At 35.7% G+C, this 19,006-nt stretch overlaps 2 pseudogenes; one reads left to right on the top strand and one right to left on the bottom strand.

Annotated features, from left to right (window-relative positions):
• The first annotated feature begins 4,754 nt into the window (after window positions 1-4,754).
• On the top strand, window positions 4,755-6,589 carry LOC116901981 (annotated as a pseudogene).
• Window positions 6,590-6,994: 405 nt separating this feature from the next.
• Window positions 6,995-19,006, bottom strand: part of LOC116901900 — a 39,404-nt pseudogene continuing 27,392 nt past the window's right edge.

Genomic DNA, 19,006 nt, shown 5'->3' with positions numbered 1-19,006 from the left:
CCAGACTGAGTGCCAGAGTGATTTGACCAGCTTGAAATCCCACAATGAAGGAGTGTTCCTCTTTCTCCACATACTAACCAGCATCTGTTGTCACCTGAGTTTTTAATCTTAGCCATTCTGACTGGTGTGAGGTGGAATCTCTGGGTGGTTTTGATTTGCATTTCCCTGATGACTAAGGATGTTGAACATTTCCTTAGGTGCTTCTCAGCCATTCATCATTCCTCAGTTGAGAATTCTTTGTTTAGTCTGTACCCATTTTTAATAGGGTTATTTGATTCTCTGGAGTCTAACTTTGTATATATTGGATATTACCCTTCTAAAGGATGTCGAATTTGAAAAGATTTTTCCCAATCTGTTGGTTGCTGTTTTGTCCTATTTACAATATCCTTTGTGTTACAGAAACATTTCAATTTTAAGAGGTCCTATTTGTCAAGTTTTGACCTTAGAGCATTGCCACTGGTATTCTGTTCAAGAAATTTTCAAGTGCTTGAGGCTCATCCCCACTGTCTCTTCTTTTGGATTCAGTGTATTTGGTTTTATGTGTAGGTCTTGACCCACATGGCCTTAAGCTTTGTACGAGGTGATAAAAATAAATCAGTTTGCATTCTTCTACCAGCAGACTGCCAGTTGAACCAACACCATTTGTTGAAAATGCTATCTATTGTCCACTGGATGGTTTTAGCTTCTTTGTCAAAATCAAGTGTCTGTAAGTGTGTGGGTCTTCAATTCTATTCCTCTAATCAACCTACCTGTCTCTGTATTAAAACTATGCAGTTTTTATCACTATTTCTTTGTAGTTCAGGCTGAAGTCAGGTATGGTGATTCCCCCCAGAAGTTCTTTTATTGTTGAGAATAATTTTCACTATACTTTTGCATAGTTTAAACTCAGATATTACAATATTTTCCTTGTTGAACTTTTAATCAAATTACTTTGACTATTTGCAGAGTTTTATGCTTCTATATGAGTGCTAACATTTCTTTTCTTCCTTTTTGTAAAGAATATCATTTGGAATTTGATAACATGTGTATTGAATGCTTATATTGCTGTCAGTTATTTGAAGATGTTAATAACATTACTTCTGTACTTCAGGAATATGGGACTTTCTTTCATCCCTACTCTATTCTTTGATTTCTTTCTTTGGTATAGGTTACGTTTTCTTAGTCTTTCTGCAGGTGATTATTTGCCCTCATTTCCCCACATTATTCCTTTCTCAATTACTTTGTTATTGGGTAATAGGAACATTATTGAATTTTATGTTGACAATATGGTATAAAAATAGATTAATATTACTATTATTGACAGCAATTAGTTATAATATTCATAGTTGATAATCTTAGTTCTTATAGTTATTTAGCAAGGTAATTAGATTACAAAATTATATGTAAAAGCTATATCCATCCGGTACTCAGTTCCTTGAAGTAGACTCAGGATCAATGCAGAAATTGTGTATAATACAATCAGAGATTTTGAGATCTATTACATACTTTAATATAAGAAGCATATGAGAGTAACAATACGATGGCATGGAATAGAATGAGTGTGACTATAAATTATTTTTTATTTTCCTCAATATCCCTAAGGAACATTTAATGTTTGAAACAATCAATGCATCAAAATTTTAAAATAATATTTATTTCTGAATTTCCATACATGGAAAAGTATTTGTAGAACTCTTAAATAGTAAAACAAGAAAAAATTTAGAGCCATTGCTTAACATGAATATTAATTATTGACTGAAATATATACTTGATAATTTTTCAAAACAGGGGTTTCTGAAAATCCTAATTATTGATTTTTTTCTAGAAATGCAGAACTGAAATTATGAACAAATCCTACAATGTGTATATAATCTTGATTCAATTAATATAATAAAATGAATTCTCTTTAATAGTAAATGTAGATTAATATTAAATATTGTTCATAAATGTAATTATTATACTTTTCTGTGTAAAAATCAGGACTACTACAAGATAGTTAATATTATTATACTTGTGTCTACTTGATGAGTAAATACAATAACTTTAAAAATATATATATATATACTCAAGATGTAATTGAATGTAAATGAATAGAATAAAAGAAATAACTTTTGTTGCAAACAATGAATTTCACATAATAAATCCAAGAAAATAAGATTTCCTTTTAATTGAGAAGAGTTTATAAGCTTGGTAAATGTTAAAAGCAATTTAAAGAAGTTAATAAATTCTGAACACATTAACAAATAGAAACTGAAGTGAAATAAGAAATATTTAACATAGCCACAAAATTAAATTATATTAAACAAATCTAAAATTATATAAAGAAATTTTATAAAATTTTGAAACCTCTGAAAAGATGCAAAGGAAAATCTAAATAAATGGAATAATAGCAGGGTTTTAATGATCAAAGATATATCTAACAATTGCAGTTTTGATTCAGTCATGAACAACATAACAAAAGAATTTTCAAAAGACTTTTAATTTGTCTTTTGTTCTTTACATTGAGACTTTTTTATTAACCACACTAATTATTTACATTTCAAATGTTATTCCCCTTCTTGTTCTTCCCTCCATGAACTCCCCACTCCAAAGCAGTCTCCTTTGGTTCTAAGAGGATGCTCCCCCACCCACCCAAACACAAACCCATTCCTGCATTACCCCCAGCATCCCCCTTCTCTGGGATATCAAGCTTCAACAGGACTGAACACCGCCCTTTCCACTGATGCCAGACGAAGCAATCCTCCTCCACATATGTAGTAGGAGTCATGATCCGGCCCACATAAACTCTTTGACTGGTGGTTTAGTCCCTAGGATCTCTGAGGGGTCAGGTTCAATGATACTGCTGTTCTTTCTATAGGGTGCAATCCTCTTCAGCTCCTTCAGCCCTTTCCCTAAATCTTATATTGGGCCCTCTGGACTCAGTACAATGTTTGATCCCTTCCTCACTCTCTGCCTTGACATTCTCCTACACAGGAGGGTTTAGCTTGGAAGGACCAAGGGCTTCTCTTCCCATTGGTGTCCAACAAGGCCAACATCTGCTACATATGCAGCTGGAGCCATGGGTCTGTACTCTTTGAGTAGACCCTAGGACCACCGGTTGGTTGCTATTGTTGTTCTTAAGGGTTTGCAAGTCCCTCCAGCTCCTTCAGTCTTTTCTCTAACTCCTCCAGTGGGGACCCTGTTCTTACTTCAGCAGTTGGCTGCTAGCATTCACCTCTGTATTTGTCATGCTTTGACAGAGCCTTTCAGGAGACAGCTATATCAGGCTTCTGTCAGTATGCACTTCTTGGCATCAGCAATATTGTCTGAGGTTGATGGCTGTATGTATATGGGCTGGATCCCCAGGTGGGGCAGACTCTGAACGACTACTCTTTCAGTCTCTACTCCAAACTTAGTCTCCATATCTCCTCCTATGAATATTTTTGTTCCCCCTTTTAAGAAGGACTGAACCATCTGTACTTTGGTTGTCCTTCTTCTTGAGCTTCGTGTGGTCTGTGGATTGTATCTTGGTCAACTCGAGCTTTGGGGCTAATATCCACATATCAGTGAGTACATGTGTGTGTGTGTGTGTGTGTGTGTGTGTGTGTGTGTGTGTGTGTTTTGTGATGGAGTTATCTCACTCAGGATATTTTCTAGTTCTATCCTATTACCTATGAATTTCGTGAAGTCATTGTTTTTAATATTTGAGTAGTATTCCATTGTATCCATGTACCATATTATCTGTCTTCATTTCTCTGTTGAAGGACATCTGGGTTCTATCCAGCTTCTAGCTATTATAAATAAGGCTGCTATGAATATAGTGGGGCAAGTGCACTTGTTATATGCTGGAGCATATGCTCAGGAGAGGTATAGCTGGGTCCTCAGGTATTGTAATGTCCAATTTTCTGAGGAACCTCCAGACTGGAGTGTTTGGACCAGCTTGTAATACCACCAACAATGGAGGGGTGTTGCTCTTTCTCCATATCCTCACCAGCATCTGTTGTCACCTTAGTTTTGAACTTAGCCATTCTGACTGGTGTGAGGTGGAACCTCAAGGGTGTTTTGATTTGCATTTCCCTGATGACTAAATATGCTGAACACTCTTTTAGACATTTGATATTCCTAACCTGAGAACTCTTTGTTTAGCTCTGTGACCCATTTTTATAGCGTTATTTTAGTCTCTGGAGTCTAACTTCTTGAGTTCTTTGTATATATTGGATATTAGCTCTCTATCAGATGTAGGATTGGTAAAGATCTTTTCGCAATCTGTTGGTTGCCATTTTTGTCCTAATGGCAGTGTCCTTTCCCTTATAGAAGTTTACAGTTTTATGAGGTTCCATTTGTTGATTTTTGATCTTGGAGCATAAGCCATTGGTTCAGGAAAATTTCCCCAGTGCCCATGCATTTGAAGCTCCTTTATAAATGTGTGCCTTTGCATTTGGGGGCATAGATCTTCGGAACTGAAAGTTTATCTTGGTGGATATTTCCTTTAATGAATATGAATTGTCCTTCCCCATCTCTTTTGATAACTTTTGGTTGAAAATCTATTTTATTGGATATTAGATTGGCTACCCTAGCATTTTGTTGTTCTCATGGTTTCAGCAGAGAGAGGAAGAGGAGGTCAGGAAATGGGCAGCTTGCGGGGGAGGTTTGACCTGCCACAGCTGCCACAGCTGCTCCATCCTGGTACTCATGGCATGAGAAATGATGACAAGTGAAATTGGGTGTGAGCTACAGTAGGATAGATGGTGGGATGGCAACTATATTGATAAATTCAAAATCTACATATCATCTAATGGTTCCTGGAAGTAAGAGGGTTAAAGCTAGGCAAGAAAGTCCAGCTCCCGGAGAATGAAATCCAAGGACTCTGCTGAAAGTCTCAGGAGATCTTCCTCAGTCAGCCTATCCTTTTAAAACTTGATGCACTACTCAAGATATGTGGTGACATCCACAGGCAGTGCTGATTTGTTCTGTCTGTTTGAATAAGCCGACTTCCCTCCAGATAAAAAGTATTTGTTTCTCTAGGACTTTGTGGACAGGAGCAAACAGTCACTAGAGACAATCTGCCTCTTTCTGGCCTACAAAATCAAGTATCAGGAGAACATTTTCCTTTTCAGAGGGAACCATGAGTGTAGCAGCATCAATAGAATCTACGGATTTTATGATAAATGTAAAACATCATTAAGCTGTGGAGAAAGTTCACAGGCTGTTTTAACTGCTTACCAATAGCAGCCATCGTGAACAAGATCATGCTGTCATGGAGGATTAACACCAGATCTTCAATCTATGGAGCAGATTATGAGACCAAATGATGTACCCTATCAAGGTCTTCTTTGTGATCTTTTGTGGCCTAACATGATAAAGGTATCTTATGCTGGGTTGAAAATGACAAAGGTGTGTCCTACACATTTCATGCAGAAGTGATTGCAAAATTTCTCCATAAGCGTGATTTGGATCTTATATGTAGAACCCATCAGGTGTTTAAAGGTGGGTAAGAGTTTTTTGCACAGTGGCAGTTAGTCACTCAGTTTTCTAGATCCAACTACTAACGCAAGTTTGACAATGAAGGCACTATGAAAGTGTGGATGAAACCCTCTTGTGTTCCTTTCCAGATTTTAAAGCCTGCAGAGAAAAGGAAGCTTGGAGACCTGTTACATTGCCACCAGGTATGATCACAAAGCAGTCAAAGAAATAGATGCCACTTGACACTGCCTAGTTGTGACTTGTAACATAGCGTACATAACCTTCCTTTGAAAATTATAATGTGTGCTGGTCAGCTTGCTCAGGAAGATCTGTCAGGCCCTCCTCCATTTTGATCCTCCTGGCACATGCTGCTTATAGCAGCCACTGAAAGGCACTTCATTCTCAAGAAAGTGATTTTTATATTGTTTTGTTTTGTTTTAAACCTCTGTTCTCTTTTCAGACAGTTCTGATGATGCTGTTAAGCTATACACCGTGACAGTTTATTCTGGGAGGGGAGAAATTATACAACTGAGAAAGTGTGCAATTAATCTTTATAAAATCAGTATAAATCATAATTAATGTAAATGCTTATTTTCTTCCGGATATAAAGATAGTCATAAGGTGCAGGAATCTGTACATGTAATTGTCATAAATACATTCTGTTGATACAAACCACTGTGATTTTTTTTTCAAGTTAGTTGGAAAGGGACTGCTTTCTCTCATTGTCTTGTCATGTACAAACTAGTATCTTTTGCTGTAGGCAGCAGGAGTAATTGCCAGCCCCTCTGCCCAGACTATCTGTAGCATGCTCCCTCTGAATTCTGCACACTGAATAACGATTAAAGCCATTCTTTGCATTGTCTGTGATTCCTTCCTAAAGCCAAAGTTTCTGTTAGACTGTATTTATTGGCATGTCCTGGATATGAGATGGCCAGGGCATTAAGGCTATGTGCCCAGGCCGCCTCTGTGGCTACTCAGAAGAAGGTTATTTTAACTAGTAATAGTGATCTAGTGCTGGGTAAGCTCTTAACGATGGAAGTTAATGACACTTTGTACAGTTCCCATATAGTCTATTCACTGAGTAATCTTTTTTACAGTTGGATTAGGCCTGAACCCACCCATTCAGAAAGCTTCAAATTATAGAAATGACATTTTCCTATATGAGTAACTGATAATTCTTTCTTTGGCTACATTCTTTATTCTGAGGTGGCATTGAGGCTTATAAATCAAAAGGAAGTAACTTGCTGTCCACTAGTTTTGTTTTATTTTGCTTTGTTTTTGTTTTAAAAAAGAATGGAACTTAATCTTTATTTATAGGACATGACAGGGTATGAAATTCCACATAGAAATAAACTCAGAGGACAGCTTCATTGAGCATGTACAGTTTATAACTGTTTAAGGATAGATTCTTTTGTAAAAAGTGATACAATAACAAACCACATTTAAAAAGAGTTCTTAGTAGAGAAACAGTAAGACAAACTTATGAGAACACAGCATAGCACAGCACATAGCTGAGAACACAGCATAGTACAGCACATAACTAACAACTTTATGTTATGTACTTGTTTGGACATTAGAAGTTAAAGGTCCTGGGAGCTCCATCCTGAACTTGGAAGGCAAAGCCTTCAGAGGTAGTTTCTGGAACCAGATTTTGATCTTCCCCTTTCTCTACTGAGAAGTACTTCTCAAGTAAGTTTAATGAGCCCTTGTATACAGACTCATTTTCATGGCTTTGTAGTGCTTCAATTTTATCAAAGTCTTTACATTCTTCAATTATTATACTGATATTTTCTGTTTTACTTATTTTCCTGGCAGCCTGAAAGGTATTTGAAATGGCATCAAGAATAACCTGAATAATTGTGGTATCTTTTACACTCAAGAGGTTCATTATCCCACAATAATCAAGATATACAGTCTGTTCAATAGTCCCACCATGGGTATAATTAGTTACAGCCCACGCAGCTTTCTTCTGTGTCTTAAACTCTGCCTTAGAGAGGACACCAACAAGAAATGGGACTAGGCCATGATTCACAACTTGCTGTATCTGGTCCTAGTGTCTGGCTGTAATGTTCAACGTTGTCCACATGGCCTCCTTCTGAATATTAGTTTGGGGCTCTGTTAGCAGTCTGGGAAAGACTGCAAGTGCTCCTGCATCTATCACTTTCTGAGTCTGTTCATCCATTCCGGCGACAATATTCCCTATGGCTCTTACTACTGGTGTCACAAGGGGCAATTCAGTAGCTCCTGGAAGCGTCACAAGTTGGGGAACAACTCCTTTCCTCACAATCATCTCAATGCGTTCATTTGGACCATCAGTCATGTAGGAAATGGCCCAGCAGAAATCTTATAGTACTTCTGGATCATTGTGGTGCAGGGGTCGAACTAAAATAGGAAAAATCTGCTCAACAGCGTCTAAGGGAGTCCAGGAGTCTTGTTTCAACAAAGGTTTGAAAGTATCCAGGTAAGATTACGTAAGTAACCACATGCCAAGGATGACAGATCAGGAACTGCGTGAAGTGCCAAAAGTGGGTCAATTATACCATGTTTGATAACTAAGTCTCAGAAAACTGAACCATCACCTGCAACGTTTCCAAAAGCCTATACAGCCTGCTTGCTAATGTTAGCATGGGGAGATGCCTAGAGAGAAATAAGTGCTGGGATAGCGCCTCCATCCACCACAGCTTTGGTCTGTTCAGATGTTCCAGAATCAGTGCTGGTGAGTACCCAAGCAGATTCAGACTGAACAGACTACAATCAGTTTGCCCAAGAAGGGCACACATTTTGGAATCAAACCAGCCGGGAAGATGATGTCTGTAGGAGGCTGTTATTCTCTGGAAAGCAGTTTCCGACCAGTTTGAGTAGCTTGGAGCTGGCTTTCCAAATTTTTACTGTTTATGCCTTTAACACTGTACTAAACAGATTAATTTTCAGTACCCTGCTTGTTTTGGTTTTCCGATCGTGGAGAAATAGCATCATCAGGAAATGAGCTGACATTTCTCCTTTTCAGCATCTGGTCATCTCTTTTAGCTTTCCTAAGTTCCACATTAACTTCTATTCGGCCACGCCACATTTTTTTAATGTCTTTCCCCTTGTTCTTGAATCTCTTGTGCCGGGCAGCTGTTGAATTAGCATTCTCATTGGTGGATATGTTTGCAGGAACCAGGAGGAAAGCTTCACAGTCGGTGGCTGTCAACGTCCCCTACCCCTCAGCCCTCAGACTTTGTCGCCATCCACCAGTTTATACAGAACTCATAGTATCTATGATTTTTTAAAAAACTACAACCTGTTAAAAATGAATCTGTTTCCACAGATGCCTGTGTACAATGCCATGTGCTGAGAATGATTTCAGACTTGTTAACAACAACAAAAAAAGAATGATTTCTCCAGCTTGTTTCTTGGGACCATTTGCTTGGAATTACTTTTTTCAGCCTTTCAGTCTGAGTGCTGTCTGTCTTTGTCTCTGAGGAGTGTTTCCTGCATGAAACAAATCCTAGGTTCTGTTTAAGTATCCAGCCTGTTACCCTATCTCTTTTTATTGGGGAATGGAGTCCATTGATATTGAGAGATAGTAAAAATCATTAATTGTTGGTTCCTGTTATTTTTGTTGTTTGTGTTGGTATTATGTTTTTTAGGTTCTCTTCTTTTGGATGTATTGTGAGGTGATTAATATCTTGGTTCTTCTTAGGTATATTTTCCCTCCTTGTGTTGCAATTTTTCTTCTGTTGTCCTTGGTTGGACTGGATTTTCAGAAAGATATTGTGTAAATTTTGTTATTTTAACAGAATATCTTGGTTTATCCATTTGTGGTAATTTAGAGTTTTGCTGGGTGTAGTAGCCTGGGCTGGCATTTATGTTATTTTAGGGGCTGTATGACTTTGGCCCAGGATCTTCTAGATTTTAGAGCCTCTTGAGAAGTCAGGTATAATTATGATAGGTCTGCCTTTATATGATACATGGCCCTTTTCTCTTACCACTTTTAATATTCTTTATTCTGTGCATTTAGTGTTTTGATTATTAGGTGCCAGGATGAATTCCTTTGTAAGACGAATCTATTTGGTGTTCTATAGGCTTCTTTTATGTTTATAACCATTTTTTTCTTTAGGTTAGGGAAGTTTTCATCTATAATTTTGTTGAAGACGTTTCCTGACCCTTTGCAATGGGAATCTTCTCTTTCTTGCATTGCTACTTTCTTAGATATGGTCTTTTCATTGTACCCTAAATTTCCTGGATATTTTGGATTAGGAGACTTATGCACTTTGTATTTTTCTTTGACTATTGTTTCAATATCTTCTATGGAAACTTTTACGGCTGAGATTTTCTCTTCTTTCTCTTGTATTCTGTTGGTGATGTTTGTATTTGTAACTTGTGATATCTTTCCTAGGTTTTCCATCTCCAGAGTTACTTTATTTTGTGATTTCTTTATTGTTTCTATTTCCATTATTATATCTTTTACCTGTTTGGTTGTGTTTTGATGTATTCCTTTAATGTACTTATGGATTCAGTGTCACCACAACATAAGGAAGATTAAGAACCACTGTTCTAAATGATCTGAGATTCTTCTAAAGACTAATTTGTTCTAAAGCTCTGATGATCCAGATAGTATGTTACCAAGTCAAAATGAACAAATAGATAAGTATAAGGGAACTGAACACCTACATAACACAACACACAATGTAGCAACTAATTCTGTAGAAAAACTTATAACCCAGATAATTGAACTTCTTTTCCACAAATCACTAGGACAATGGTTAGCCATAGAAAAAGGAATTGAATCATTTTATTTTACAGATTAATTCAAATGTTATAGTGATAGCTAGTTTTTGATTTCAAATATATACCATCTGAATTGACTATTCAGAATTAATTTATGGATAAAAGTCACAAAATTAGACTGCTTTATTTTTTTATTTTTTTATTAATCTTTCCATTCATTTACATCTTAAATGGTATCCCACTTCCTGGTTATCCTCTCCACCATCCCTCCCATACCACATCTGCCCATCTCCCTCCCCTTTCCCTGTATGAGAAATTTTTAAACGCAAAATTTTATTTTATTTCATTAAAAAAGTCCACATACATTTTTAAGCATGTGCCCTGAAAGAAGTATTTATATCCACAATGAAAGAAACTATAAACAACACAATTAGTCTTTAAAAATGCCTATTGTACTCATAAAAAATACTCGTTAGAAATCATCAAAGACTGATTCTTACACACTAGGTTGATTAAAATGGCAATGCTAAAGCCATTAAATATTCATGAAAAGTAGAATATGTGAAAAAACCTGGTGTGGTGGTTTGAATATGCTTGGCCCATGGGAAATGGTGCTATTGGAAGTCCGGCCTTTTGTAGAATATATGTGGCCATGTTGGGTTAAGTATGTCACGGGGCAGGTGGTTTTTAGGTTACCTAGTATCCAAACTCTCCTCCTGGCTGCCTGCAGAAGATAGTGCCAACTCTTTAATCACCATGTCTACTACCTGCATGCTGCCATGCTTCCTGCCATGATGATAATGCACAGAACCTCTGAAACTGAAACCCAGCTCCAATTAAATGCTTTCTTTTATAAAAGTTTCTTTGGTTCTACTGTCTCTTCACAGCAATAAAACTCTTAACTAAAATACCTATGTTCTGAAACTGAGGGAAAATGTGAACATTGTTAAGATGCTTCCAAGCCCCTTACCTGCCTAATTGTATAAGCTTCTGATCCTTGCAAGAATGATGTTAAAATACAAGAATGAGGTGAGAGTAGCCTGTGCTCTAACGGTGTCCCTGTATTTTAAAGTCATTGAATCTCATATCTTTCTACTTAGCACAAAAGACATAAGACAGATCAGCTGATCCTATCTATATCTCTATCTGACTGTCATCCATTTGAAGAAACCACTCATTTTTCCCTCATAAGAAGAAATAGCAATATTTGGCTCTTCTAACTTTACAATTGCTCACTCTCCCTTACTGAATTCTCCTTTATTCTACTGAGCATAAATAACCTCTTAATTGAGTTCTTTTCACATTTCCCAATTTGAGTGGTCCATTTATCCTTAAATGGATATCCATGATCCAGGATTATGTAAATAAATATGTATAACAACAGGTAAGAAGTACTAATGTGAATATGTGAATATAAGTTGATAAAAAAGATGGACATATAAAATTTTTAAAAATGTGCATACTGTGCATATTTACTGATTCCATTCCTAAATTTATGTCTAAAGAAGCTTTAAAGATGATTTTATACAGCAATTTTTATAGAAGAGTTTGAATGTAAACCAAATGTCAATCAAAGTAAAATGGATCAATAAAACATTTTTTCTTATAATAGAATGTTACATAAATCTAAGAGTAAACATAGGACAACCAAACTAATGGCTTAATCCAAAATAAAATAATATGACAGAACATTTATAAATAAACCACCCTTAGTTTTATTTTAAGTAAATTTTCAAGTGTATGTAACATATAGAAAATCCATGGAAATATAATCTATGGAATAACTATTAGGTGTTTAAAAGCAGAGCAAACAAAAGACAGTAAGTGGAGGAAGAAATGGGACATTTCCAGGAAACAATCTCCATTAACAAATACAAAGCAATTTAATTCGTAAGTAAGTACTGTATAAAAGAGAACAACCCTGGACATTTGAAGAGGTATAATATTATACATAGGGGAATAAATTTAATGCCAAAATATTGATTACTATGTAACTAAGCTGTGATTCTATCTATAACCTAAACAAATAGTATTAAAATGAGTAGCGTGAAAACAAGAGCTAAACTGTGATCATAATACAAGTAATGAACATGCGTAGGTTTTCTAGTATTCATTTATTTTCAAATCCATCATTTATCCATGCATGAGTATATAGTTCTCAGAATTCGTAATGAGCACAGTGCAAACTCATAAAGGCATTTGACAGTGTATCCCTTCCCTGCTGGGGTTCCTTTCCATTGCATTTCCTGTTTAGCAATCCTCTCACTCATGTCTAGAAGGTTGCCTGAGTGTTTCTCAAATATAAAATAAATATTATTGAAGGGTATAGATTAATACAAGATGAATATTTTTCTCTTTATAATGTCAAATAAATTTCAGTCAATACCCAGAGAATAATACACAGTCATTGTAACCATACAACCATTAATGTATCTTGGTTCAAAGAAAACCTGGTAGGATCACAGACACAGAAGGGATTTCCACACCCCACATTATGTACAACAAATGCTCAACCCTCCTTGGTGCTTTTTTTTTTAATGTAACAATTATTTCTCACTCAGATTTTTGTTCTAAAGGTTTTTTAAATATATGTGTGAGAAAACAAATCTCCCAATTTTAATAATTTCCAGAGAAATTGCATAAAATTCACTATCTCATTATGTTTAATATTTCAGAAATGCTTCGATCTATTGAGTATATATAAATAAATATTGATATCTACCATTTCTATCTGTTTTTTCTATATAGTGGACCCTAATGCACAGATAATTTCTCTGAATCTACTTCAGTAACTCTATCAAGTCCTTAATTTAATAACTAATAACAATAGTATCACAAAGTAGATAATATAAACAGAAAAAATATTAAAGGAAGAAAATTGCATGATTGCATACTGTCAATCTATATCACCACTACATTGCCAATCAATTTGAATTTCACGGACAGTCAGTTTGAATAAATATTTTGTTTATCAACCTGAGTATATTGCCTCTCAATGTATATGTGTATAACTACAATGTCAATCAAACTGGATGGCTATATTTTTGCCAGCACATTGGGAAAACTAGAAAAAGGGAAATATTTAGCAGAACCATGTATAGGTTATTGGAAATTTTACTAGGAAGCAGGTACTCAAAGATCAGTGTTTTATAATGTAACTTCAATGTCAATGATTCCTTGCCTAAGTTATAAAGGCCAGAATGAAAGCTGACCCTCAAGTCCACTGCTAAAACTTGAATATCAAATATCTGTTGAGTGCTTGAGACCCCATTGGCTGTGCAGTTTGTGAAGGTTATGAAAAATTAGGGGATAGGACATTATTGAAGGCAGTTAGTCAAGTAGAAGCATTCTTTGAAGGCTATACTTATTCTCCAGTCTTTCTTACTTCTGCTGCCTATCTGCCATGACAGAAGTAGCTTCCATTATTCATGCCCCTGATGTCATAGTGCTTCGCCTCAGAATAGGACCATAGACAATAGAGTTTGAGAGATTGTGACCTGAAATGTCTGAAACTTCAAGTCATAATTAATATCTCTTCCCTTAGTATGTTAATGCCAGGCGTTTTGTCAGAGAGATGTAAAGTCTGCTATATGTGTATGTGTGTGTGTGTGTGTGTGTGTATACTTTCTTAAATTAAATTATAATTGCATTTAAACATAACTTTTTTTCTCAATAGTAAATTGAGATCTTTATTATAAAGGTCATATTTTTAAAAATAAATTGTTCTGCTTATAAAGCATAACACATTAAGTCATAACTTCATATAATAACTCTTTATTACATAATGTTTTTCAGCTTAACATCTGTCAACCCTCTTGGTAGACAACCTAGAATTTCTGAAACAATTTACAAATAACAAGATTTCATGCACACTTACTATTCTTAGATATTATCGGATTCCTCCCCAGGGTCTTGTGGGAGCTTCTTTTATCAGGCATTGATAAATATCACCGATTCTTCTGAAAGAAGGTAATTTTAAGAGACATGAGACAAAAGAGACCAATGTGTCCTTTCAAGAGACAATAAAGAGTCACCACTCCAAAAGACCAACTAGGGAGGAAAAATAAAATTAATAGAAAACGTTAAACACAAGAAATAAAGCAGAGAATAATTGATATAACTGAATAAAATTTGTATTTCAAAGAAATCAAGATTAGAAATCAATCACAAAACTTGTGTGAAATGGAGAGAGCCAGTACCAAGTACCCCAGACCTGAAGTCACACATTGTATGTGTTTTCTTTTATGTCAAGAGTTAGCACTTGAATATTTGGTATGCATGTTTCACTTAGACTATCCATAGGTTAAGTAGATCCGAAGGACCCAGGGCAGATGAAAGCTCTTCTAAGAAGGAAAATACAAATCAGCAGTATAAAAGGGTAAAATGATGTGAGGTCAGGATGAAGAAGGGAATATGGAGAGATACAACTAGCACTAAAGGTCCTTTCAAAGCCCTATGGAAACCTGACATTTTTGAAGCTTCTGGAAATATATAAAAGAAATGTAAATAGTATCAACTATCAAGAATCACAAAGACCTCTCAGAAACATCACAAACTATTGCAGAGGCTATTGGTTTCTTTTCACAACATGACAATAACACATATTTTTGCTGAAGACAATACTTCCACATGTAGTTTTACATAGAGAACTTGAGATGGTGCCTGACTAGAAGCTTAACCCCACTGAGTAGCATCCATGATGCTAAAAGGTACTTTGCACATTACTAAAAGGGAAAATTAATCATTAATAGCATCCACCTACAAATCCTGTGACCTACAGTAGCAACCTTCCTGCAAAATATTGTGGTGCAATGGTTGCATGCATGTTATGGGTGTAATTAATCACGTTTTAGTTGGGTTTCAGACTTATGCCATGAGCTAGAACCCGTTGACAGTGTTAATGAGCAAAGATGATAAGAATAAATAGGTGAAAGAACCTACAGGCAAACCTTCTAGTAGTATTCTGATAATGAAAATAGGAATAAAATGACTTTTAATGACATTTGTTGTCAGTGCATTTATTCAACCCTATTTAGAAATGTTTCTTTCAATAGATTTAAAGCATTAAGATTTAAATGGTTACCCAATCCTTCCTCTTCAGGCCAAGGTATTTATTAGGAAGAGAAGGCAAAAAGATTGTATGTACTAAAGCTGGTGGATGACTCCAAGGAAAGAGTGTTTTTCTGACACAACAGGAAAGATGCAAATATGAATACACAGAGACTCTGACAACATGTGCAAAGCATACAGGTCTAAACTACATAACAACCCAGCACAGAGAAGAAAAAGTAGATGCAAACTTTGACCCTTAATCATGAATCTGTTTGCAACTAATACATGCTAGGAAAGGAAAAATTAGTTTTCTCCAGTTTAATGTCACTGGGTACAACAATTACACTCAGGGAAGTTCCTGTGTGCCACTGTATTCTGTTTTCTGAACAAAAGTCATTATTCTCTTCTTTCTTTGGATCTTTAGTATAATTATAGCTATCTTTTAGACAGCTTCCTAATGAAACATAAATAAATGGCCATGTATTATTTCAGTGTTTCTAAGTTTTTAAAACATTAAGTAGAATTAGCCTCAGTGTCAGAATGCTTGATGTTTTGTAGATAACACACACACACACATACACATGCACACACATACACATACACACACACACATACACATACATACATACATACATACATACATACACACACAAACACACACACACAAACACAAACACACACAAACACAAACACAAACACACAAAATAAAAGACATTTCTGAAATCTTCCTTTTCTGACCCAGCTCTGCCTGACTTGTACTCCCTTCTATTGTAGGGTAAAATACCTTTGAAAATATATTATTAACACAGTCAAAGAATCAACAAATACCTTTCCTGCACTACTAAAACCTTTCTGATTTTGTAAGTTATTTACTGTGGCTTCTGTAGATACCATACTTTCTACTTTTTTTTTTTAATCTGTTGGTCATCTTCCTTAAGGACCAAGAGAAGGAGGATACACAAAAGTTGAGAGAGCTCATAGTATTTACTAGAAGAACATAATAAAAATATGCCATGTAACTCTCAGTGGGATGAGTAAACTTTATTTTTTCTTTCATTTTATTGGATATTTTCTTTATTTATATTTCAAATATTAACCCCTTTCCTTGTTGCTTCCATCCCATTCCCCTCCCCTTGCTTCTATGAGGGTGCTTCCCCAACCACACACCCACTCTTTCCTGCCTCCCCACCCTGGTATTCTTTTACACTGGGGAATGGGGCCTTCAAAGGACCATTGATGATCCCCACAAGGCTATCCTGGGCTACATACGAGGGCAACATATGAGACTGGAACCATGGTTCCCTCTATGTGTACTCTTCGGTTAGTGGTTTATTTCCTGGGAGCTCTGGGGCGTCTAGTTGGTTGGTATTGTTCTTCTTCCTGTGGGGTTTCAAACCCTTTCAGCTACTCCAGTCTTTTCTCTAACTCCTCCATTGGGGAACCTGTTCTCAGTCCAATGATTGACCATGAGCATCTGCATGTATTTGTCAGGCTCTGGCAGAGCCTCTCAGAAGACATCCATATCAGGCTCCTGTTAGCAAGCACTTCTTGGTATCTGCAATAGTGGCTAGGTTTGGTGACTACATATGGGATGGATCCACAGGTGGGGCAGTCTCTGGATGACCTTTCCTTCTTGTGAACAACACCTCAGTAAAATTTTCCACACTTCATATTCCACAAATTAAAAAAATATGGAATCAGCTGAAATATTTTTAGCCCAGCAAATCCTGCAAATTAAGTTTAAGAAGACAAACATGAAGTTCAATATAAACTCCAAGCCATGAATTATCCATATTTTTTATTAAAATTCTATTTTGTCAGCTTTTCTGTGACATGCATGTAGTTTTTACTGTTCATAGTAGACCCACATTAAAGATTTAGCTTTACAATGCATGAATCTATCTATTAAAAATCAAATTTAATTCTTTGAAAAATCCATGCATGCACATAGTGTTTTGGGAACAAATCCACTCACATTTCCACATTTCCTCCTCTTCAGTATTTTCTACTTTCCCCACACTCGTTCCCTAGCAAGTTCTCTCTCTCTCTCTCTCTCTCTCTCTCTCTCTCTCTCTCTTTCTCTCTCTCCTTTTTATACCATACTGAGAGCATTTAGTGCTGCTTGTGTATACATGAGTGTAGGAACAACTATTGGGGCATGTGTAGATTCTGTGGGTCAGTATCTCTGAAGAAACAACTTTGCCCTTTCCAAGCAATCATAAGTTGTCAATAGCTCTTTAACTAGGGCTGGGACTTCATAACCCCTTCCAAAACTCATTTTGGAATTTTGGGAGATTGCTCTTGAGCAAGCTGAATGTAGTCACAGCTATTGTTAGCTCATGTGGGCTATAGTCTAGTGTCCAGCAATTACTTTTCTGCTATAGATGGCTACCCGCTCTGGCTCTTGTACTCTTTCCACTCCCTTAACCATGGTGAAATCTGAGCCCTGAGAGGAAGAACATGTAATATAGTTGCCATATTTAGAGCCAATATTACTATAGTCCTTATTGTCTGCATGCTGACAAATTGTAGGTCTATGTATTAACCTCTATCTGCTGCTTCAAGAAGAGATACTTTAATGATGGTTGCGAGATGCACTAGCCTAACAATCTACAGATAAGAATTTAAGAGACAATTTATTATCAAGTCTATTTAACAGTAATTATATTAAAATCAGTGATACATTATCCTTTAGTAAATATTATTTTCAAATTTATATTACTAGAGGCAATATTTATTTTATGAGTATCATAATATACCAATTTGCCATATTAAAATAGAAATACTGAAGCATGTAACTGAAATATATAATACTTCTAAGAGATTAGCTCCTCATGTGAGCATGTCAATTTGTCAAAACTACTTAGTTAATTTAACTATTAACTTATTAGTTAACAATTTTGGTCCCACATTCTGATCTTAGTCATTCATCTTATATTCATTCCTATCATCTGTAAATATATTTTTTAAAGTATGCAATTTTCTTTCTCAAAGGAAACATAATTTGAAAATTGACACGTAAACGCACAATTGAAAAAGTGTTTAAGCACTTAAGGTTTTAAGTTGCAAGCTTGATAACTAGAAAATCTGAGGTAGAGTGGAAAATACTTTACTTTTTTATGTTGAGATTCTGTTGTATAAAAGAAAAAAACATATTAAAACATAAGCTTAAATGGTCTACTTCTTAATTCATCAAAAGCTCCCTATGAAATCAGCCACAGTACATGTTTTTCCCCTCACTCCCTTTCTAGTTTGACTGTCAGCCTTCTTCAGTAGGCCTCAAACAACCACATGATACTTTTCTTGGACATGGTCTATTGAAAACTAAAATATGATAATGGGCAGTCAAATGATTAGAAGCTAGTTAAAGCCCTCTGCTGATTTTCACTGTGTATCCCAAACCTATCTTCTCAACAATAAGTAACAGAGTAAAATTCTGATTTAATGTACCCCTTCCTTTAAGATCCAGATCATTAAATTTTACTGGGAATGTAATAATTACCCAATTATTTAATATGGTTACACATTTTCTAGTATTATAATTTGCTATTTCACAGCAAAGAAAAGTCTATGAGAATACAACATGTTGAAAAGTAACAGACTTTGTCAAACACAAACATATGTAGTGCCTTGTGATATATATATATATATATATATATATATATATATGTATATGTTGTTACGGTTCTGAAAATCATGACACTATCCAACAAAAGGAGCAAGGTAAGGTTTTGGCCACACTTCTGTTAACTACAACATCCCCCATATTTCAACGAAATGTTTAAAATTTTGTCCCATTGCTGTTTAATCTCTTTCTCTC

This window comes from Rattus rattus, chromosome 1, assembly GCF_011064425.1.
Source record: "Rattus rattus isolate New Zealand chromosome 1, Rrattus_CSIRO_v1, whole genome shotgun sequence".
Lineage (NCBI taxonomy): Eukaryota > Metazoa > Chordata > Mammalia > Rodentia > Muridae > Rattus > Rattus rattus.
Note: the sequence above shows the minus strand (reverse complement) of the source record. Positions and strands in the feature narration are given on the sequence as shown.